General features: G+C 34.1%; 1 pseudogene; it reads right to left on the reverse strand.

Moving 5' to 3' along the window:
- Window positions 1-6223: 6223 nt before the first annotated feature.
- The window catches only part of LOC110568624 (cleavage and polyadenylation specificity factor subunit 5-like), a 47769-nt pseudogene continuing 28945 nt past the window's right edge, over window positions 6224-25047 (reverse strand).

The raw sequence follows: 25047 nt of genomic DNA on the forward strand, positions 1-25047 counted from the left end.
GTAAGAACCACATTTATTATTTATGCTCCAATTCCATTACTGGCTTGGAAACTATCTGGAGAGAGAGAGACAAATACCTTTGTAGAGGGTTTACCTCCCCGATGCCAATTTTTTTTTCCATATTAAAAACTGCTAACAAATGAAGTGCTAAGGTTTTTAAAAATGTACGAAGCATTGTTGACAAAACATTACTTAAGAATACTCTGGAATATGATATGGAAGCTAAAGGTATTTAATTAAAGGGATTGATAGTTCAATGGGCCCTGCTGAATGAATATTATAATAATCAAAATTAATATCTAGTTAAAATGTATCTGTATTTTTCATATGCCAGGCACTATTTGAAATATCTTATATTTTAACTTATTTAATACAACAACCATATGAGATGAGTTCTCATATTACTCATATTATCTCAGGTTACAGAGGAAGAAAATAAGTGCAGATAAATCAAGCAACTTGCTCATGGTCACACAGCTAGCCATTTTGGAGCTGTGATTTAAAAGCAGTAAATCTGTCTCTAGAACTCATGAACCTATTCACAAGCTGAGATTAATCTCTCTTCTTCCATATGAATTTGCGAACTGAATGTATAAATACCCAGGGCCATGGTAGATATTTTCTGAATATTCCAAAAGATACGCTTTCAGACTTGAATTTTGTCTAAGTAGGCATTTTATTGATCGATGTTGTCCAGAGAAATGGAACCAATAGGATGGATATCTATCTATTGACATATTTATCTTACTTTAATGCACTGGCTCATGAGATTTTGAAGGATGGCAAGTTTGAAGTTTGTAGTAAGCCAGAAGACTGAAAATTCCTTACTGGAATTTTTATGGAAATAACAATTAACCTATAGATCACTTTGGTCAAAACTGATATCTTTACTATTGCAAGACATGCAATCTGTTAATTTGGTACATTTCTATTCATTTAGATCTTTGATTTGTTTTCATCAGTGTTTCATAATTTGCAGCATATACTGTACATATTTTGTTAAGTGTTATCTGAATTATTTAATTGTCATTGAACAATTTTAAATGTTTTTTAATCGATTTCTGCATGATCATTGTTAGTATATAATAATTCGATTGATTTTTGTGTGTTCTTGTATCCTGCAACTTGCTGAACTGACTAATTAGATCCAGAAGTTGTTTGTTGAACACCTTGATATTTGCTACATAGATAATCATGTAATCTGAAAACAGAAAGTTTTATTTCTTAATTTTCATTCTTTATGCCTTTTATTTCTTTCGCTTGCTTTATTGCACTAGTTAGAACTTCCAGATAACTTGAATTAGATTACTGAGAGCAGATATTCTTGCCATGTTCTCAATCTTAGTGGGGGTGACTGATTATTTAGTACAATGGTAATTATAGGATTTCTGCATATGAGTTCTATCAAGTTGTAGTAATTTCCCTCTGTTCCTATTTTTTTTCTGAGATTTTGCACATACATAGGTATGTGCCAATACCTTGCTGGATATTTCCAACATTCAGTTCATCTCAGTGTTATCAATTGATTGTTTTTTCTCATGAAGTTTTGATTTCTTGCTTCTTGGTTTTTGATTTTTGATTGTATTCTGGCCATTTTGTCTATTATGGTAGGAGAATGAGTCCTGCTTAAATACTTAGTAAGAAGCCCCACTGTTTGTGTTTAGCATGCATTTCCTAGTCTACTTTTGTGGGCTGTATTTCAAATGATGGTTTAATTTTCAGATGCCTTGCAGTATTATTTTGGTTTGCTCAGTTTATTTGTTGCTGGTTTGGTTTCCACTGGTCCCCGTTGCTGTTGCCTGAATGGGCAGGGTTTCTCCAGGCCGCCTGCTCCCTCTCAGTGGAGGAAAGGAGTCTCAAACCACAAGTGTGAAGAGACTACCTTGGTTCATGCATGTTGTGGTGAGATATTTCTGCCTTTGATAGAAAGCACTTTCCAGGAAGGTCACTTGCAGGAGTGGTATCTCCTGTATCAGAGTTCACCAGACACCCATGTCTCTGGGGAAAAGTCTCAGGTCTCTGGGGACAAAGAGGCTTCTTTGACTGGGCCACATTTTATGGTGAACTCTCTTTGAGCAATGCTCACAAGTCACCCTGTTTTTCTGGGCCAGAATGGGAGTCAAAACACACACAGAGATAAAGAGAATTTCCTAGTGTTTTGATTTTCCCTTGTTGCCTTTACAAATAACCATAAACTGAGTGGGTTAAGCAACTCAAATTTATTATTTGATAGTTCTGAGAGTAAGAAACTCTCACATATCTCAGTGGACTAAGATCAAAGTTGACAGGGCTGCATTCTTGTAGGCCTTGGGTCCCATTCATTTTGTTGCAACTTCTAGAGGCCATGTGTATTCCTGGTCTCATGGCCTCTTCCCCATCTTTAAAATTACCAATGGCAGGTCAGGTTCATTTCATATTGCATCACTCCAACCTACCCTTCTGCTTTCGTTTCTGCTGTTAAGAAACCATGTGATAATATTGGTCTTACCTAGACAATCCAGGGTAATCTCTTATTCCAAATTTCATCACGTCTGCAAAGTCCCTTTTACCTCACAAAATGACATATTCACAAGTTACGGTGATTAGGATATGGACGCTGGACCGAGTCACTTGTGGCATAGTCCCTTTCACCAGCAAGCCCAGTTTCTCTGGTGTCTGTAGGTGAAAACAAGGGATGGAATCCTTAGGGACAAGGAGGCTTCCTGAGTTGGGATACCTGTTGTGGTGGAATGCTTCTAGATTGTGCCATCTTGTCACCTGATGTGTCAGAGAGGAGCCTGCAGAGAATGGGGGCCTGTGTGGAGGGAAAGTTCTTCTCCTAGTCACTTTTTAATTTTGATACTAGACACAGTGCTAATTTTCTTTAATTAATTTTCCTAAGTATCTTTATGTTCATAATTGACAAATAAAAATGTATGCATTTGAGGTGTACAATGGGATGATTTGATATACACCGTGAAATGATTGCCACAGTCAAGGTCATAAAACAATCCATCACCTGGCCTCTAATTAGCAGGGTTTCCTATGGTTCCCCCTGCCAGTGGTGCTGGGCTCAACTGGTGTGTTAAAGGAAGACCCATCCCATCCAAGGAAAGAATAAGGTTACCTGGGATGCCTCTGTTGCTGTGTTGGAGGTGGGAAGGCGTGAAGTCTGGCTGCCTTGTCTGTTAGCTGGGGTCACCTACGATGCCTTGCTACTGACTGGAGCCCCTCACTAGTTCCTCTTTCCTTTAATATATTTCAGAGACCTCTTTTAGTTTCCTCTTTTGCTATTTCCAAGGTTTGCATTTATCCTTAGGAGGATAGCAGGGAGAGACAAGTCTAGTTCATCTTGTCTACACGAGAAGTCATCTGTTCCATTTCTTATATTTCAAAGTTCTCTGAGTGACGTGGATAAAACCCATCTTCTTGAAACTAAGTGCACTTTTATTTTTGTAAAACTTAGATTTATCCACCTTATCACAATTATTAACTGAATTTATTGGCTAATAGTAGTTTCCTATTTCATTTTCCTTTCATAGACTCACCTAGGGTATAATTGCACAACACAGCAATAAGTCACCGTGTCAAAGCTTAAAATATTTACTCATAAAGTGTGTGTCTCACAGTGCAAATAAACCTAGACCTAGTTAGTTGAGTTAAATTATTATATTAAAGTTTGTCTTTTTTTTGACCTTTACATATCTTTATCTGTTTTATATGCCCATTTCTTCTCCCATATAACTGTCCAAAAGATTAAAATTGCATCTTATGCTTCATTAAACTATGCATTAGGATTCTTGAGGTTCAGAATTAAAGTGACATGATTATGAATAAAATGATTGAAGCATAATTATGGTATAATTACCAAGCGATTAGAATAGTTAATCTAGATGGTTGTGTCAATAAACATAACCATTTTTTTCTGATTTTTATTACAGAGTCAAATTATAAATATACTTCATGTTTTAAAAAACTACTCTGGTTTTAACTCATTTTTATTAGAAAAATTATAATGACTTCATTTTAATCTTGAGGTAAATGCACATCTTAAGTATAAAATGGGGATAAAAGACAGTTTGCATGACTTATGATGCTAGATGTCATTCCTGATGCACTTGTCCAGGGAGTGTAAAGCACGCTCTGAAATGTTCCAACTGTTTTCCACTCGATGGCTCATTCACTATTCACTTTCTGCCTCTATAAAATTAGCCAGTGGACCCTTTACAGGGAAGGATGGCTATTCCTATGAAAACTTCTAATTTCATTCTAGTCTAGTCAAACACATTCTGTAGTGTTATATTAGTAATGCCCAATTAGCAAGGCCTAGGGTAGAAAATAGAAAAAAAAAATTGGCAAATGCATCTCACTCCTAGTAAAGTCATTTAATCTCACTCATCAACAGCTTTGCTTATCTTCACTAAAATAGCAAAGTGGAAGTTTTGAGAAAAAGAAAAAGGAGTCAGTAGGTCACGGTTCCTAGACAACACACAGTTTCTGAGCCAATGTATTTTACTTAAGGCATTCTAAGGACAATGACTTGTCCCAAAGCAGAACCTTGTTCAAAGCAGGAATTCAATAAAAGTTCATTCAGTGAATGGATTAAATAATATGATATTCTGAATTTGCTATGCAAAACTTACAGGTGTTAATATTTCGCCATAATTATTAAATTATTCACCACATAAACCCTCTATTGTGTGACAGACACTGTCAGGGTGCTGCAAATCCCTAATTCATTCTTGATACTCTCTCTCAAACACTTCAGGGATAAAATGAGATTTGCTGAGATGGAATCATCTTTGGGTGGGTGTTACTGGGACACAGCTTAAATGTACCTAGGGTCCCAGCATATTCTGCATCTTTACCTGTGTGCCAATTACCTGGGCATTTTGCAGGGCTAAAAGTTATTGAGTTATACAATTACGTAATTTTTCTGTATGCATCTTATCTTAAAACTTTTTTACATGGGATTTGTGAATTGACTTTCATAAACACAACATATTTGGTTTGAGGGTCAAAGTACAAGCTGTAGAGGACTGATAAACATCAAAGACTGTCAATCAAAACGCAGGAAGCCCAGTTAAACTGGAATTTAGATGAATTCCAACATTTTCTTTTCTGTAAGTATGCTGCGAATATTTCATGAACATACTTACAATAAAAAGTGTTTAACTAAGTGTCTTACAGATCCTGTAAATTTTGTTTGCTAAGTCAATCAATCCTAATTGGAAGCAATCCACAATGACTATAAATCAGCAATAAATATCACACTTTTTACAGTTATGTACTATTTGCCACCTATCTTTAAACAGCTTACATTTTTCTTAAAATACTGTGAAGCTGTTATAAATCTATTCTAGCTAGAGAAATTTGCAAGACATATTTGTAATTACAAAGGAAAGATCACCAGGCTTGGTTTTCAAGAATTAACCAGGAAAATTAAGAAGGATGGAAAGAATAAATTGATCCCATTGTAACTCCAACAACTGCCTTAATTAACATTGTGCACCTTTCTAAAATCAAATAATAGCAGTTTAAACCTATTATAAATAATGTATTAATTTTACAGGTAGCTTTTACTGTTTCCCTGCAGTTCGCTGTGGTCATTCTACTTATTGTTGACTTTCTACATTGATGAAATACACATTGTTTGTGCTTTTTGGCTCATTCTAAAAATCTTCGTTGTACATTGAGTAAAAAACTAAGACCAACCTGAAGAACTCACTCATCCTATCATTGGTTCCTGCTGGTAGAATTCTTATGCCTAGAATTCCCATGTGGAATAACCTACTTTGTGTAGGCAACTGGTGAAAAGCTTAGTGAATTAACTAAAATGATTTTACTTTTGTTTCAAATATACCGAGGTTGCAAATGTCTTCTAGCAATTCTGCAGGTTTTTTTTCTGACATAGAGTCTATGAACTACCTTAAAGCACTAACGGATAAAGTTATTTTACTATGATTGCAATAAAATGGCTCAAGTTACTCCTCATTTTTTAGAAAGAAGTCTATCTTCTTTAATGTTGTACAAAAAGTGAGTAGAACCAAAAGTAGATAAACATCATCACATTTGTTCACTCTACCATCTAGTTCTCTATATTAACTTTACCATTTAGACAATAGAAAGTAGGCAGCAATTTAGGGATTGGGAAAGAGATAAACCAAAGAAACTATTCATTCTTCTACACTGTGTATCTGTGCTCACAGAATTGGCTTCTTTCACTTCTCCACTGTGCAGCGATTCATTTGTAAATAAAACTGGACCTGCTCAACAGCTGAGGGAAGCTGGAAATGATAGGTCCATATCTTGGTGCATTATCTTACAATTCAAATAATGGTTTATCTACCGGCTTGTACTTTTCAGGGACTCCAAACAAGGCTTTTTCTTGAAGTTGAACAAAAAAGCAACTCCCTGTGTCCCGTATACTTTGCAATACGTGCAGGAACATAAGGATACTGAGGAGGTTCAAAATGCCCTTCCATCATTTACCAATGCAGCCGTCAATCACCCAGTCTTCAGAGCTCCATCTTGATGACACAATGTCTCTGTCATTAAGCGTTTTAGTCCTTTAACTTTATCTTCTCCTGGGTTAAGTTTGTGACCAGGTGAGTTGAAGAAAGTTGTTCCCAGCTGTAGCAGTATCACATGGGGTAGCCAGTGGTTCTTGTCCAATCAGAACCCTTTCTACAGTCCTCTTCCTTGTAATTTTATGAACTCCTTCCCTCGTGCACTAAAATCTGGCTGCAACAGAGCTGTCCATTACACAGAGGGGTTCTTTTGTACCCAAAGTAATCATTGGTAAGGGGGTGCAACTTGATAGTGTGCTCCAGGGTGAGGGGCTGGGTCTGCTGGATGTACTTCTTGCCCAGTGATTGACCCCCCTGGGGCCAACCAGTCTGTGAGCAAGTGGGTGGTGCCCGACAAACTGGTGAGCTCAGCCCTGGAGGACAGCAGGAAGCGGAGGTAGGGCGCAAGGTTAAGTTATCTGCAACCCACTCAGCAGTCACTGCCTGTCATTAACAGGAAACCATGGTAGAAGGCCAAAGCTGTTTCATAAATTTCATATTAACTAGAGAAGAACCGGCAAAACTGGAAAAATTTACTCTATTAACTATGTGTTTAAATTTAGTTAATACATACTAGAATTGGTATTATTATTTGCTACCATACATTCAATAAATATTCTAGACATTCTTTTACAGTCTTTTATTTTTTCTTCTTAATTTTTTCTTCTCATCAATTTATTTGCAATTGACAAATAAAACTTATATGTATATATACATACCTTTATCATGTACAATATGATGTTTTGAAACATGGATACATGGTGGAATGGCAAAATCAAGCTAATTGACATATACATTACCCCACTAATATTTTGTGGTGAAAACACTTAAAATCTGCTCTCTTAGCAATTTTCAAGAATACATCATTATTCATTATTGTCAGTATGTTGTACCACAGATCTCTTGAGCTTATTTCTCATAACAGAAATTGTGTGTTCCTTAACCAATATCACCCTTGTTCCAGCCTCTGGTGCACACTGTTCTATTTTCTACTTTCATGAATTCAACTTTTTTAGATTCCACATATGAGTGAGATCATGTGACATTTCCCTCTCTGTGACAGGTTTGTTGAACTTAACATAGTCATGTAGGTTCATCCATGTTGTCGTAAATGACACGACTTTATTATTTTCCAATGCTAAAGAGTATTCAATTGTGTATCGTATCACATTTTCTTTATTTATTCATCATTTGATGAAGACGTGGGTTGATTTCTTACCTTGCTTAATTGTGGATAATGCTGCAGTGAATATGGGAATGCAAATATCTCTTTGACATAGTGATTTCATTTTCTATGGATGTATATCCAGTAGTGGTATTGCTGGATCATGTGGTAGCTCTATTTTTAATTTTTTCAAAACTCTCCATACCGTTATCCATAATGGCTGTACCAACTTGCACTCCCACCAACAGCATGCAAGGATTTCCCTTTCTCCATTTCCTCTCCAATATATATCTTTTGACTTTTCGATAATAGGCATTCTAACAGGTTTGAGGTGGTGTCTCATTTTGGTTTTAACTTGTGTTTCTCTAATGATTAGTGATGCTGATTTTTTTCAAAAACACCTGTTGGCCATTTGTATGTCTTCTTTTGAGAAATGTCTACTCAACTCCTTTGTCCATTTTTAAAGAGCGTTATTTCCTTTTTTCCTATGGAGTTGCTTGAGTTTCCTAAGTATCTTAGATATCAACACCTTATTAGATGTATGGTTTGCAAATATTTTCTCACAACATAGGTTATCTTTTCACTCTGCTGATTGTTTCCTTTGTTGTGCAGAAGTTTTTTAGTTTGGTATAATCCCATTTGTCTATGTTCACTTTTATTAGCAGTGCTTTTGGGGTCTTTCCCCAAAAAATCATTGCCCAGACCAATGCACAAAGCCTTTACCCTATGTTTTAGATAGAGTTGAAATTGGTTCTTCATAGTTTGTCATTCTTGCCATTGTTTTTACATTTCCCTGATAGTATTCTGATAGGCAGAACCCAACTGAGGGCCAGAAGGCAAGGGAGTCCTTTCGAAGAGTCAACTCATGGGGCTTAGAGCAGGTGGAGAGTAGATCTGATGGAGAAGTGGGAGGTACTCAGCATTTCCTATGAATTCCTTTAGTGTGGGTGATACCCCTCTTTTGGAGAGATTTATTAAAGATAATCGTTTATGAGCTGAAGAACTACTCTTGATTTGCTTTTTCATTGAAATTGGCTGTTCGAACATCTTTAACTCACTAAATATTTAGCCTTAAGTGTTTGGATTCCCCTTTCAAGTTGAATCAATGATTTCTAACTGAATTCTTGCCTTTGAATTTTGATGCATATTTGGTTGAAACTGTGTTTTTGGATTATAGTCTCAGCTGAGGCGTGCAAGACAGCATTACCATTCTGAGTAAAAGTTAACATTATTATCTGATAGCAAATTCTCAGTTGCTCTCCTATGAAGAGGAATATCATGTTATATTTTTAAGGAAGTGAAATTTGCCAAAGTGAAATCCTAGATAAATAAAAAACCAATAGCTGAGATTACTGAAATGTTGCATATGGTATTTGAGAAATCTTAAAGAATAAAAAAAGTAATGAAGAATTATAAATGTAATAACATTGCTCAATTTTTAATTTGAGATGTTACCTTTGAGCAAATACTCCGAAGAATTATTTTAAAATTTGACAAATGTATTTTCCAATAATCATAAAGTGTATGCAGGCTTTTCATGCAATCCCCAAAACCATGTCTATCATTTGGTGATTTTTTTCAAATAGTTACTATAACTTCCCCATTTTAAAAGCAAAAGATAAAAAAGTATTTGGGGAAAAAAGTGAAAGAAAACAACCACAAGTTACTGTAATATACTTGGGAATGTATTTTATTATTATAAAGTTTATGGAAAATGCTACCATGACACAGTTAAATCCTTCCCAATGAGATGAGTTTTCAGTTGCCATTTAATCTGCTTTCCTTTATTGGGCAACAGAAAATAAGAAATTAGGAAAAAAGCAATCTTTATTTAATCCTACTAACCAGGGCTGTGATAAGCTGATAGAGAAAACAAAAGGAAATTGAATTTCTCAGAAATAATCTAGCAAAAATGGGTCAGAATGGACTGGAAAGGGGAAAAAAGACAATATCAGTCTACTTTAAAATAGGAAGCAGTCAGAAATTCAGCATGAATTATTGTTTATCAAAAGGCACCCACTTTCCAGCCTTGATGTAAATTTCCATTTGCAGAAAGCTCAAATATCTCTGAACTTGATGTTCTGAATAAAAGGTATGATTTCTAGAGGAAATCTACTAGCTGTCTTATTTCCCATGCAAAGGGACAAAATCCTGCAACTTCTAGGCAGACTTCCTCACTACATAGGAAGTAACATCTCCTGTTCATATAAGATAAAGAAAAATCTTATAGTTTGTAGTAGAGAAATATTAATTTCTCATTAGCTATTTTTTTAATTGAAGTTTTAAAATAAAGAAATAGTAATTGGATATATGCCACAGATAATTTCCCCTAAACAGGCTGCTAAATATGTTCTGCTTTATACAACATGCATTCAAAATATCTTGTAGATATAATTTATTTTAAAGAGGGATTTCTTTTTAAAATTCATCATTTGCCTGTAAAATGAAAAGTTGTCTGTTACTAAAACTTTACCTAATTAATTACTTCCAAAATCAAATCAGTAAAATTCCAAATTGAAAAGGACTATGTTAAATTGTCCCTGTTTGTAGATGACATAATTATATATACAGGAACCCTGAAGACTCCACCAAAAAAAACTGTTAGAATTAACAAACAAATTCATAAGAGTTGCAGGACACAAAACCCTCATACAAATATCAGTAGCGTTTCTACATATTAAAAATTAACTGTCTGAAAAACAATCGAGGAAATTCCATTCACAATAGCTACAAAAAATAATAAGTAAAACAGGAAGAAATTTAACCAAAAAGTTGAAAGATCTGTATACTGAAAAGTATAACATACTGATGAAAAAACATTGAGAAAGACAAAAACACATGGAAAGATGTCTCATGTTTATGGATTGGAAGAATTAATATTGTTAACGTCTACACTACCCAAAGTGATCTACAGATTCAACATCATGTCTTAAAAATATCAATGACATTTTTCATAAAAATGGAAAAAATAACCTTAACCTTTTTGTGGGACCACAGAAGACCTTGAATAGCCAAAACAATCCATAGCAAAAAGAACAAGGCAGGAAGCATCACACTACCTGACTTCAAAATTTACTGCCACGTTCTAGTAATCAAAACAGCATTGTACTGATATAAAATGATACAAAGTCTAATAGAAAAGAACAAAGGGCCTAGAAATGAATCTATGCATTTACAGTCAACTGATTTTGACAAAGGAGCTAAGAACACACGATGAGGAAAGAGGGTTTCTTTAGTCAATGGTGCTGGAAAGTTCGAATATACACTTGAAGAATGAAACTAGATGCTCATCTCTCATTATAAACAAAAATAAATTCAAAATAGATTAAAGACTTAAATGTAAGACACAAAACGATGAAATTAGTAAAATTAAAAAAATATATAGGGGAAAAGCTCCATGACACTGGTCTGGAAAATGGCTTTAGGAATATCATTCTAAAAGCACAGACAGAAAATACAAAAATAGACACATGGAATTTCATCCAACTAAGAAGCTTCTGCACAGCAAAGAAAACAATCAACAGATTGAATAAACAACCAAAAAAAGGGGAGAAAATATTTGCAAGCTATACATGTGATAAAGGGTTAATATCTAAAATATATAAGAAACACAGACAATTCAATAGCAAGAAAACAAGTAACCTGATTTTAAAATGGGTAAATGATCTGAATGTAGATATACAAATGACCAACAGATATATATTAAAAATGGTTCAGCATCACTAGTCATCAGGAAAATGCAAATTAAAATCACAATTAGATACTGCCTCAATAGCTATTATCAAAATGACAAATGATAAGTGTCAGATAGATACAGAGAAAAGGGAACCCTTGTACACTGTTGGTGGCAAATGTAAATTAGTAGAGCCATTATAGCCAACAGTGTGAAGGTTCTTCAAAAAATTAAAAACAGAACTACCATATGATGCAGCAATCCCACCACTGGGTGTATATCCAAAAGAAAGTAAATCAGTATGTCAAAGAGTTATTTGCACTCTCATATTCATTGTTGTGCTATTCATGACAGTCAAGATATGGAATCAATCTAAGTGTTCACCAGTTGTGAATAAAGAAAATATGGTGTGTACTCACAATGGAATACTATTCAGCCCAGAAAAATAACAAACTCTTGTCATTTGTGACAGCATGGATAAACTTCCAGGAAACTATGTTAAGTGAAATAAGCAGGCACAAAAAGAAAGATACTGTATGATCTTGTTTGAACCTAGGATCTAAAAAAGTTGATCTTACAGAAGCAGAAAATAGAATGGTGGTTATCAGGGACTGGGTGGGTTGGAGTGGGTTGGGCAGATGTTGGTTAAAGAATATGGAAGTTCAGTTAGACAGGAGGAATAAGTTTGAGAGATCTATGGTGACTGTAGCTAATGATTCTATATTGTTAAAAAATGCTAAGACAGTGAAAGTAAATTGTTCTCACCACAAAAGTGATAGCTATGTGAGGTGATTCATATGTTAATTAGCTAGATTTGTCATTCCATCATGTATATATACTTCAAAACATCATGTTGTAAACAGTTAATACATTTACTTTTACCTGTTCATTTTAAAAAGTAGTCTTTTTTTTTTTTTTTGGTTTGTTTTTTGAGACAGAGTCTCTGTTGCCCAGTCTGGAGTGCAGTGGTGCCACCTCACCTCACTGCAACCTCCACCTCCCCTGTTCAAGAGATTCTCCTGCCTCAGCCTCCCGAGTAGCTGGGATTACAGGTGTTCACCACCATGCCCCTCAGCTAATTTTTGTGTTTTTAGTAGAGATGCGGTTTCACTATGTTGTCCAGGCTTGTCTCGAACTCCTGACCTAGTGATCTGCCCGCCTTGGCCTCCCAAAGTGCTGGGATTATAGGTGTGAGCCACTGTGCCCAGCCAAAAGTAAAATAAAATATTTTTTAAAAAAGAAATAATTATCCAAAGATTTAATAACATATAAATATTCCACTGTGAACATAGCAGTCTACTTGTTCTCTATTGATCTACATTCTAGTTAAAATAGACAAGATGAAAACAGAATATATATATATATCTATGACTATGTACATACAAGATATGAATAGGTTATACTGACAGACAATATAACAAATAAATTAAAATGTGGTTTCACTTTTAGTAATGTATTTCTGATAAACTGTTATCTCAACATTTTATGTTATAGAATATATTTAAATTCAAATTGCCCTTCAAAACTCAGTACATTTATTATTAATCAGTGTCCTAGAGGATTTCTTTGCACTTCAAATATTGCTGCAATAGCTTAGGCGCAGTACCTTCCAGGTGATGTTAGCGTTGACAATCAGATGGTGAGAGATAAAGAGACGTCTGTGAGACAGTAACTACTTTCATTTAAGTGTTTTTCTACCACTACTTAGATTTACAGCAATTAATTTCCACATGCTTTAACAATAAGCCCGTCCTCATTAAAACACTAAAACCAATATGTAGAAAACATATTACTTCAGTATCTTGTCTCCAAATTGTTATATTGGCACTGGTTAGAAAACATATTTTAAAAATTCACACATCTTAAAGGCTAAGAGATTTAAAAAAAAATACTCATCTTGTCTGTGGAATATAACATTTTAGGGTCTTATTGTAGGTTCTTCAGGCTTTAGGAAAACAAAATTAAAATTGCTGGCTTAATTTTCTTCTCTGGTTGTAGCTACATTATCCTGTGAGAGGAGAATCCTTTGATGTTGCAGATATGTACCTTTTCAGATGTAACTCTAATATACGCTTGGGGACTATTGACCTCATGTCGTCAAGAATCCCATTAACAAAAACACACATGCACACACACACACATACACACATGCACACACACACATACACACACACCTCAGAAACTAAGAGTATTAAGAAAAGGAATAGCCATATAGTATTTATATCTCAGGAAGAACATTAGAGGTGATCCATTTCATGATCCATCTCTTTAGTTCTTAAATCTTTTATATCTTTTTCCCGATTTTCTTCCTTATGAGATCTGCTTGATTGGATCACATATAACAAACCCTGACAACTTTGCTAGGCAACTTGTCCCCAAGTTGCCTAGGTTTTATCAGAACCTTATGAAGTTCTGATAAAATAGAATCAAATTTTACAATGACCTAGAGTTGACATAAAGGCGTAGGATCACTCCTCTAAACATGGTTTTTAAACTCCAGACCCAAGCCGGGCTCAGGACTAAAGTGAACCTCTTGAGATACATCTCTGATCTCAAATGGGTTATTTTAGATCTTTCTCAGAACAAAACTGTGCTAAGAGGTTGCTTTGCTGTCTACACACACGCCTCAATAGTCCAAAAACAATGAGCAAGGGAAAAATGGAAAGATAATCCAAGCTTGTCTTTCCACATCTTAACTACCTTTGAGCTCTTCCTTTTGCATAAGGATTCAGTAAAACTGTGACCTCTCCCAGGACAGAGCAAAACACCTGGATTTCCCATGCTTCACTAAGTTGCAAACAGCTTCTAGAGTTAGAAGCTTGCATTTACTACTTGCATTTTTAAGGGACTAAATAAGCTTTTATAGCTAAGAAATATTCTAATGATATGAATTTAAATAAAAAATAGCAATAAACTAATACATTTTGAAATCACTGGGACCTTCTAGTGCTCTCCAAAATGAAAAGAAGTGGGACAGACATTTATATCATGCCTTTTTTTATTGGGCAATTTAATGATAATAACGAAGATAAAAATACGAATCCCACTTTAAATCTGATAAACCTGAGGTTAAAAAAGGGTATGTAATGGGCGTAAAATACGCATAAGTGAGGGGGTGAAACACGGAATAGAAACTTTAAATCTTTGACTCTAATGTGCCCTCCTAAAACCAGGTTACCTTTTGTGTTTGTACATGGCAATATACAGGTAATTTTCTGTGCAATTTCAATTCAGTTGCTTTGTGGTCATTTGACCAAATGTTCCAAACTTTTCTCATTCAGTGGACTACATGTTTCTTTTCAGAGCTGGTGAATGAATACTTGAGGTTCACTGGGTTTAGAGCAGTCAGATAAAACAGAGAAGATCCAGTTAAATTTGAAATTCAGATACACAAATGAATAATTTTTAGTAGAAGTGTATCCTAAATATTGAATGGGATATACTTGCAATATTTGGGACATGATTCTACTAAAAATATTCACCTATAATTCAAATTAACTAGGTGTCCTGTGCTTGCATTTGCTCGATCCATACCCTAACTGGGACACACCAAGTTAAGGCATCATTTCTAAATCCATCGTTTTTTATCCTGACATTTACCATTGTTTTGGGTATGTAAGATTAGATGCAAAATTTTACATTGTACTGGGGTGAATGGTATACGTGCATTACTGAATTCTATCTTTCTATTACTGAATTCCTTAACTGGAAGCAGAAAATCTCTTTCACTTTTTCAGCAAGAAAAAAAGTGACTCATGAAAAGTTCAGCAAAATAAATAAAAGCTTCTGTGTAAGTATCACTAACAGTAAGGTGTGTGTTTTCTTTCAATATTTTGTATTTTTATTTTGCTGTGGCACCAATTTTAGTGACTCTTTCTATAGCCTGTGGTGAATCGGTATGTTTGCCATCCATTACTTTTGACAGCTTTAACACGCTTCATTGAATATTTAACAATAAGGGCATTTGATTGTACACATTTTTCATAAAGCTTAAAACATTTTTCTGTATTGAAGTTGAGGGCAAATGGATATGCCAAGGGTAATTTTCAGCAAGCGGCTAACATCCCTAACGGTCTAATTGTGCTGAAAATCTGTATACATAAAAAATCAACGTATGTCCTTTGCCTTTCTGTTGATGTGCAGAGTGTTATTTACCAGCTCTGAAGTAATAGTTGTTCCAAAGAAATTAACATAATTATGTCTATTTTTTTGTCATCTTGTAGCTTACTTTGCATTTTTACTTACGTTTTAATTCATAATAACAGTCTACTGAATTAGATAGGTATTACCCCATATATACATGAATTAATTTTACTCCTTAAGACAAGAAATTTATGCACTTTTGAATTTGCACAAATTGTAGGGTGGTATTTATCTGAAAAACAACCAATGCTGGACAAATAAAGATATATATGTATATATGTACATATACAGACACACATATATATGCACACACACATACAGAAATACTATTTACTATACTATACTATATAAATGCTATAGATACACATGTGTGTGTATATATACACATATATATACACATATATATACACACATATATATATACACATATATATACACACATATATATATACACATATATATATATACACATACTTATCTATGAAAAAAATCTCTTGCAATGGTAAATTTGCTAGCTTGAAGATGCTTCCTGACATAGAAAGCAAATCTGACTTTTGGGTCTCTGGTGCTACATCAGAATGAACATGACCCTTGTTTTGAGTTATATGAGATTTGTTGCAAATTATATAAGAATGGGACAAAAATATGTAAGGATTGTATTTTAAAGTGTTATAAACACATAGGATTTTAAGTCTTTTGATAACAGATTTTTAATTTATATGCATGTGGTTTCTATGATATTGTAATTTTTTAAATTTATGAGTATTTTCCTTGTGAGTCGTTGTGTGACAAATATTGAAAATATTTCATATTTACATGACAAGAATCAGAGACTCATATAGTGTGCATGTTAGATAACACTTGTTAGTATTGATATTGAAAACTTCTATTTTCATAATAATATTTTATCTTCTTTCTGAAAGAGGGCTATACAATTTTTGTACTATGATTTTGCAGTTGTCAAATCTTTCTTTATGTCCATAAGTTTTTTGCTTTCATACCCATTATGGACATATTTGTAGATGTTCACAGGATGATAACTGTAATATCTCTTGGTGAGTTACTTCATGAATAGAAGTTATCTGCTTTTAGCACTTTTTGTACATTTTTATCTTAAATGTAATTTTGTCTGCTGTTAATATTACTACATAGAATTTCTTCTGGTGAAGTGTCACGTTTATATTGCTTATTAGTCTCCATTCCTCATTTTTAAATTTTGACTGCTAAGTAGCATCCATTTACTGAATTTTTCTCTGTAGCAAATGTGACTATTTCATTAAAAAAAAAACCTTTTTATTTGTGAACAGTTTTAGATTTGCAGAAAAGTTGTGGAGATGGTACAGGTTTTTCAGACACTTCATATTCAGCATTTCCTATAATTAATATCTACTATCCTTACAGTATATTAGTTACAAATTAATGAACCAGCATTGATACATTATTTTAAGGTAGTGTCCATAGTTGGTTCAGATTTTTTTGGATTTTACCTAATGTCGGTTTTCTGTTCCAGGATTCCGCATTATTTTTAGTCTTCCATCTCTCATTAGGCTCCTCTTGGCTGTGAACGTTTCGCAGCCTTTTGCTTTTTGATGACCTTGATAGTTTTGAGGAGTACCGGTCAGGTATTTTCTAAGTGTCCTTCATTTGTGTTCTCATCATGATTAAATGGTGGTGATGAGTTTTGAGATGTAGATGCCGAAGTAAAGTGCCATGTTCATTATATCATGTCAAGGATACAAATCAAGGATACTGTTAACTGAAGAATCATGAGGTTTATAAATTTGAGGAAGAGACTTAATTTCTTATAAATGATTGCAGCCTGCAGGTTGGCCATTTTGGCAGAATGGGAGGTGTGCATAAACTCTGGCAGAGACTGGAAGATGGCACTTTGAGGGAGGGGAGGGTGGAACAGGAATTTATGTTGAAAGCGTTGGCCAAGTATACATATTTAACAGGTATATGGGGGTTATGTATATTTATGAAGGGGGGCATGAATATGTATGTTAAGCAACATGTTACACGCATCTTACATTTACTTTGGGATGGAGATGCAACATTTAAATGTATTACAATGAGGCCCTATACGTCAGAAGGTGAAGCAGGTGCATGAAGATATTAGTGTGCAGCCTCTGTAAACTGGCCAGAACCAGTCCATGGTCGGCAGTCTCCTAATTTTTTCAGAAAAAAATTATTAAAATCAGTTTCTTGTCCAATCAAAACTATAGTTATGACCTGCAAAATAGGAGAGCCAGTTAGTGAGTGCCTGACAGTTGGCAAGTTGTAATTATTTTAATACTGTTTATATTAAAGGCCAGTTTTTGTCTACCTGCTAAAAAAAAAAAAAAAGAAAGAAAGAAAGAAAAGAAATCTCATGACAGTTAAAACAAATTCATTCTTTAATTTTAGGTGTGTGTGCCTTAACCCTTACCTGACATGGTTTTAAGTCTAGATTATAACTCGGTATTTTATTGCCACAAAAAGTCCATTCTGTTGTTTTATAACCCCTATTTAGCAATAGCATCAAATTACTTATCATGGCTGGTGTCAATCTTGACCACCTGGCTGAAGTGGGATTTGTCAGCTTTCATCACTGTATTGTTACTCGTTTTTCACCCTTTGCCCACTGTACTCTTAGGAAGGAAGTCACAAAATGTAACCCACATGTAAGGAGTTGAAAGTTGTATATTACCTCTTAAAGATAGAAAATCTACACAAACTATTTGTGCTCTGTGAGTAACAATTTTACAGAATTTCTAGCCTATGCAATAAGTTAAGGAGATGTTAGATAATGATCGAATAATTTACTTTATTCTTAATTTCAAATAAATAAAAAATCATGTAAAGAATGCAAGGACTACAATCTTTTCTATGTACCAGTAATCTAGTCAAAATATACGATGAACCATATATATTAGCAATAGCATAAAAACTATAAAACATGCTTAAACATGAGAAATGCTTATAACATATAATAGGAAAACTAGTATGAAGACACTATAAAACGTTATTGAATGTCATATAATTGTGTTTCTGAATTAGATTAACCAATATTGTAGTAGCCAACTCTGTATTATTTAAAAATTTAACAAAAGTTTACACAATTCTACTTAAAAATCTCAGTGATATTTTCAGAATAAATTCTAATATTAGAATTAAGTCTAAATTTAACACCAAGAAAAAGATTATAAACTGTCATATTGGCAAGTGATTTTATTTTAAAGGCATCACTGTTTTTTAGCATAAAAGGAAGTAAGCAATTATAAAAATTGTTGGATAAGGATTCTTAGTTTATTGAGAATTTTTAGTATGAAGGGCTGCTGAAGTTTGTTGAAGGCCTTTTCTGCATCTATTTAGATAATCATGTGGTTTTTGTCATTGGTTCTGTTTATGTGATGGATTATGTTTATTGATTTGCATATGTTGAAGCAGCCTTGAATCCCAGGGATGAAGCTGACTTGATCGTGTTGGATAAGCTTTTTGATGTGCTGCTGGATTCAGCTTGCCAGTATTTTATGGAGGTTTTTCTCATCAATGCTCATCAGGGATATTGGCCTGAAATTTTCTTTTTTTGTTGTGTCCCTGCCAGGTTTTGGTAACAGAGAGAGGCTGACCACATAAAATGAGTTAGGGAGGATTCCCTCTTTTTCTATTGTTTGGAATAGTTTCAAAAGAAATGGTACCAGCTTCTCTTTGTACCTCTGGTAGAATTTAGCTGTGAATCCATCTGGTCCTGGACTTTTTTTGGTTGGTAGGCTGTTAATTACCGCCTCAAGTTCAGAACTTGTTTTTTAAATTAAGTATCGAGAAAGGAGCGTTCCCATTTCTCCCCCAGGGCTATCAGTTTTTCTACGTGTATTTCGAAGCTATGCTTTAGGCTACCCACACATTTAGGGCCTAAGTGTACCTGCACATATACTTTTAAGAGATGTTGCCAAATCTCCCTGTGGAAGTGTTATCTCATTTTTCATTTCATCAACAGTGACTATGGGGAATGAGAGTAATGATAGTTTCCCTAAGGCATTATCACATCTCGTTTAAAAAGTGTTGTCTAGTTTTCTTTTTTTAATGTTTTTGCTTTCATTTTTTAAAAACTTTAAGTTCAGGGGTACAAGTGCAAGTTTGTTACACAGGTAAACTTGTCTCATGGATGTTTGCTATACAGATCATTTCATCACCAGGTATTAAGCCTAGTACCCATTAGTTATTTTTCCTGATCCTTTCCCTCCTCCACCCTTCACCCTCTGATAGGATCCAGTGTGTGTTCCCCTCCACATGTCCATGTGTTCTCATCATTTAGTGCACACTTATAGGTGAGAACATGCAGTATTTGGTTTTTGGTTCCTGGATTAGTTTGCTAAGGATAATGGCTTCCAGCTCCATCCATGTCCCTGCAAATGATCTGATATTATTTTTTATGGCTACATAGTATTCTACATTTTCTTTATCCAGTCTGTCACTGATAGGCATTTAGTTTGATTTCATGTTTTTGCTATTGTGAATAGTGTTACAGTGAACATATGTGTGCATGTGTCTAGTTTTAAAAATTGTGTTTATCGGATGGATTAATCACAACAGCACCTCTGTATCATTTTAACTTGAATTTCTCTTATTATGAGTAAAGTTGAACATGTTTTCACATGACAGAGGTCTATTTTAATATTTTTAATTGTGAATTGTCTGTTCATGTTTTATCTATTTCTTCATAGAATTTTTGGCCTTTTTCCTCAATTTCTAAAATTTCCCTATGAATTTGGCATACCAGCCCCCAATATGTGGTCTGTGCCACACATTGCAAGTGGTTTCTCACAGTTTGTCATTTGTCTTTTGACTTTAATTGATGCAATAAAATCTATCAATTTTTTTACTGCATTGATATTTCTAGTCAGATTTAAAAATCCCTTCTTGAAACCGAGGTTGTGAGTAATCTATGTTTTCTTCTAGTATTTACAGATCTTATTTTCGCATACAGACCTCTGATACATTTGATATTGATTGTCATTCATGGTGTGAGAAATAGACCTAATTTTATCTTGTACAAATTGCTACGTTTATTTAGTGATGTTAGACACCACTTTTATTATATAGTAGATTTTAAATACAGCTGAATCAATTGCTAAACTTTTCATTTTATTCTATTGTGTCTGTTTATGCATGCACCACAACTACATTTATACAGGCTTCTTATTAAATTTTAACAACTAATGGAATTTGGAGCACTTCTGTTTTACTGTTTTCCTAGCAATTGTTGTATTTTTTTTTTTTTAATTTTAAACTTTGGATCAACTTGTCTATGTCCATTAAAAAATTCCCATTGAGGGCCGGGCGCGGTGGCTCACGCCTGTAATCCCAGCACTTTGAGGCCGAGGCGGGTGGATCACGAGGTCAAGAGATCGAGACCATCCCGGTCAACATGGTGAAACCCCGTCTCTACTAAAAATACAAAAAGTTAGCTGGGCATGGTGGCGCGTGCCTGTAATCCCAGCTACTCAGGAGGCTGAGGCAGGAGAATTGCCTGAACCCAAGAGGTGGAGGTTGTGGTGAGCCGAGATCGTGCCATTGCACTCCAGCCTGGGTAACAAGAGCGAAACTCCATCTCCAAAAAAAGAAAAAAAATTCCCATTGAAATTTTCATTAAAATTGCATTACATTTATAAATTGACAGAGGAGAACTGACATATTAATGATGTAGAGGTGTCATAACCAAGAACAAGAAATAGCTTTCTATTTGTTCAAGGCTATGTTTTTTTTCATTTTTAAGGAGTATTTGATAATTTTTTCTTATAGGTTTTAAACAGTTTTATTAGGTTTATAACTACATGTTTTATGATTTTTGTGGCTATTGTAAATGGGATCATCTCATTCATTATATCTTCTAACTGGTTTTTATATGTCAATACAAATGCTATTGATGTTATATTAATTTTGTATATTGCTCCTTTAACTTCTTTTGTATTTTGGTTTGTTTTACTATTGTTTTAATAGAATTTTTGGTGAATAATAGTATCATATCATCTGTGTATTGAGGTGTTTGATTTTTTCTTTTCATATTCTTATTACTCCAGTTGATTTTCTGAAATCTAAATTCATTAGCTAGTACATACCAAAGTATCTTAAACAGCAGCAGAAATGGTAGTCATCCTGTCATTATCCTAAGTCCATTGGCTTGAGCTGTTTCTTTAGGGTTTTCCCATTAAATGATTATGTTGGCTTTCGAATCTTTCTCTCTTTCTCTCTCCCTCTCCTTACCCCATCTCACTCTACAGATCGATCGATGGGTAGAAGATTGATAGATAGATAGATGATAGATATTCTACCCACTCTTCTTTTCGAAATGATTTTTCAATAGTACCGAATTGTAGATATTGTCATATAATTTTTCGGAATCTATGGAGACAGCAATGTAGATTTTCTCCTGGTATTGATTGATATAGTCAATTATTGTGATACATATTCGAATTTTGAAATAGTTTTGCATTCCTGATATAAAACCTGCTTGATGTAGTATTTCTAAATGTAATGTTGGGGTCTTTTGCTAATATTTTAGTCAATATTTTTGCATGCATATTTATAAATGATATTTATCTTTAAATTTTTTTCTCTGTGTGCCGTATTTATCAGGTTTAGTTATCTGTCTTGTATTTTGTTCACAAAAAATAATTTGAAAGTTTTTCTTGCTTTCTATGCTGATGCATTTTGTGCAATATTGGTATTCTTTGGTCTCCAAAAGTCTGGCAGAATTCCCTTTGAGACAACCAAAACCTACTGCTTCTCTTTTCTTTTTTATAAAGCAATATTTTATAACTTTTATTTTTTCTATAAAAACTTGTCTGCTTCAGTTTTCTGTATGTTTTGGGTCAGTTTTGGAAGATAGGGTCAGTTTCGGAAGACTGTATTTTGTAAAAATCCATTCCTTTTCTCTAGTATTACCATCATGCATTACCATCAATTATAATTTACCCTGGGCTGGGTGTTGGGACAGCAATTAGCTGTGACACTGGCTAGTACAGTTTACGTCTCCATTATTCACATAACAGAATAAACAGTATATTTCCATCTTCTTTGGGTGGTTTGTTTGTTTTGCATTGTTTTAAATTTAATTTTCTATGTATAAATGATTATTTCTTCCTCATTTTTTCTTAGTTTGTATACCTCTGCTTTATCTTACCTTTTTATAGATTAAATTAATGATTCATCTATTTTATTTTTTTCCTAATGAAGCAGAATTTGATTTATTTGATGTAAGCTTTTTATTGGTCCTCTACCACACTAATTTATGTTTTTGTTTTTATTTCATTCATTGTATTTTATTCTAGCTACACTTTAACACATACATGCAGTCCTGTTTTCTGCATACACAAATATTCAATATTATTAATCTCATATTTTTGAAATTAAATAAATTGCCTTTGTTTTGAAGAAAATCTTACTTATTGAAGTTAAAATTTAATTTTGTGCTATATGACATCTAATGCAGTGCCAAGTACAGAGTCTGTATTCTAAAACACATCTTGAATCATGACAGCGACAGTCAGTTAAATAATATCTTGAAGCCTGATATAAAACAAATTGGTGAAATGGTGGCTATATACTATTTCCTAGGTTGAAAGCTTCATGTTCAGAGTTTATGAACTATGAGGGTTTATACGGTTTGACTTTCTGTCCTCACTCAAATCTCATCTCCAATTGTAATCCCCACATGTCGAGTGAGGAACCAGTAATCCCCACATGTAGAGGGAGGGAAGTGATTGGATTATGGGGGTAGTTTCTCCCATGCTGTTCTCAAGACAATGAATGAATGCCCACAAGACTTGATGGTTTTATAAATGGTAGTTTTTCCTTTGTCACACATGCTCTCTCACCGGCCACCATGTAAGACATACCTGCTTTCCCTTCTGCCATGATTGTAAGTTTCCTGAGGCCTCCCTAGCCATGCAGAACTGTGAGTCAATTAAATCTCTTTCCTTTGTAATTATCCAGTCTTGGGTAATATTCTTTATAGCAGTGTGAGAATGGAGTAATAAAAGGGTATATAGCTTTTTCTCTCAAAATTTGTAGTTAGATAAGGGTCTTATCCATGAAATAATTAAAGAAAAGGCTTAAAAACAGTGATCAAAGTCTTATATATAATGTAAACTAATATAATAATAACTTTAATTATTCTAATGATATCAGAATAAATAGTTTAATAGCAAAACATTAGTGGGTAAGTTGGAGGTGATTATAACCTCATTCCACATAGTTGGTCATGTATGTTCTTTAGTAGGGATGAACCACACTTCAAACAATCAGCAACAATGTGACCAGCGATCTTAATGATTCTTCTTCTAAAATATTACATGTTATAGTATTATCTTCTTAGACAGTGGCCAAAGCAGAGCTTTCCACTATTTTTATTTTGGAAAACTTTTGATAACTATAAAATTTTATTGCTCTCCTTGGTCACATACCATCTGTGATCTTTCCATCCTTCTCCTAGGTGAGAATCAACTATAAGGAATGATTTCACAAATTAGAAGAACCCTTTTTAAGTACATTCATAAAACATTATATGTTTAAATAATGACTACTGATAACTATCCCCCTATGACATTTCTGATGCTGTTTTTCACTTGAAACTCTGATAGCATCTGGCCCATGCACAAATTCTAGGTAGAAGTAGGTAAGGGCCTGCCAGATAGGTTAAAATGTAAGTCATGTTGACAGATGGCTTGGAACGCATTTTCCATTACAGAAAGCAGGGAGCTAATGAATAGAGAAGGTGCAAATAGAAGATTATGGTAACTGAGTATCTTGTGCAGAAACTATCGTCTGTAATAAATGGTGCGAACACACCTATGATATGAATGAAATGGATTATATTTTAAGCAAAGGACTCTTTTTTGAAGCACATAAGTTTTTAGTCTCATTTGGAATTTGTAAGTTGCCATTTCTTCCAGGAAAATTTAAATAATTTGAAGTATTTTATTTTTATGGGAGTTTCTATTTTAAATTAAATCAGTGCAGCAGTATTGTCTTTCTACTCAAGAAAAGAGTAGAAGATTCAGCATCAGAACACCCAGCATTTGAATCCTGGATTTAAGTTGCACTGTGTTTTGGGCTATTAATGCATCTCAGTTTTTAAATCCATATAATAGACATAATAGACTGCATGAGAATAAATTTAAGATAATATATAGAGAGGCACTGGATAGATGGTAAAGGTAAATTTTTACAAGCATGTTCTTAGGTGATAAATTCCTCTTCCTGTTAGTCTTCCTTATTCTTTGTTTTTTGTTGCTTTTGTTTGTTTTCATTTCATTTCATTTTAATGTACTTAAGGTGTACATAATTTTGTTTTGTTTTGTTTTGTTTTGAGATGGAGTCTCACTCTGTTGGCCAGGCTGGAGTGGAGTGGTGCAATATTGGCTCACTGTAACCTCTGCCTCCTGGGTTCAAGTGATCCTCCTGCATCAGCCTCCTGAGTAGCTGGGATTATAGGCATATGTTACTGCACCAGGATAATTGTTGCATTTTTAGTA

This window comes from Aotus nancymaae, unplaced genomic scaffold (assembly GCF_030222135.1).
Source record: "Aotus nancymaae isolate 86718 unplaced genomic scaffold, 86718_ANA_hifiasm-v0.15.2.pri h1tg000020l, whole genome shotgun sequence".
NCBI lineage: Eukaryota > Metazoa > Chordata > Mammalia > Primates > Aotidae > Aotus > Aotus nancymaae.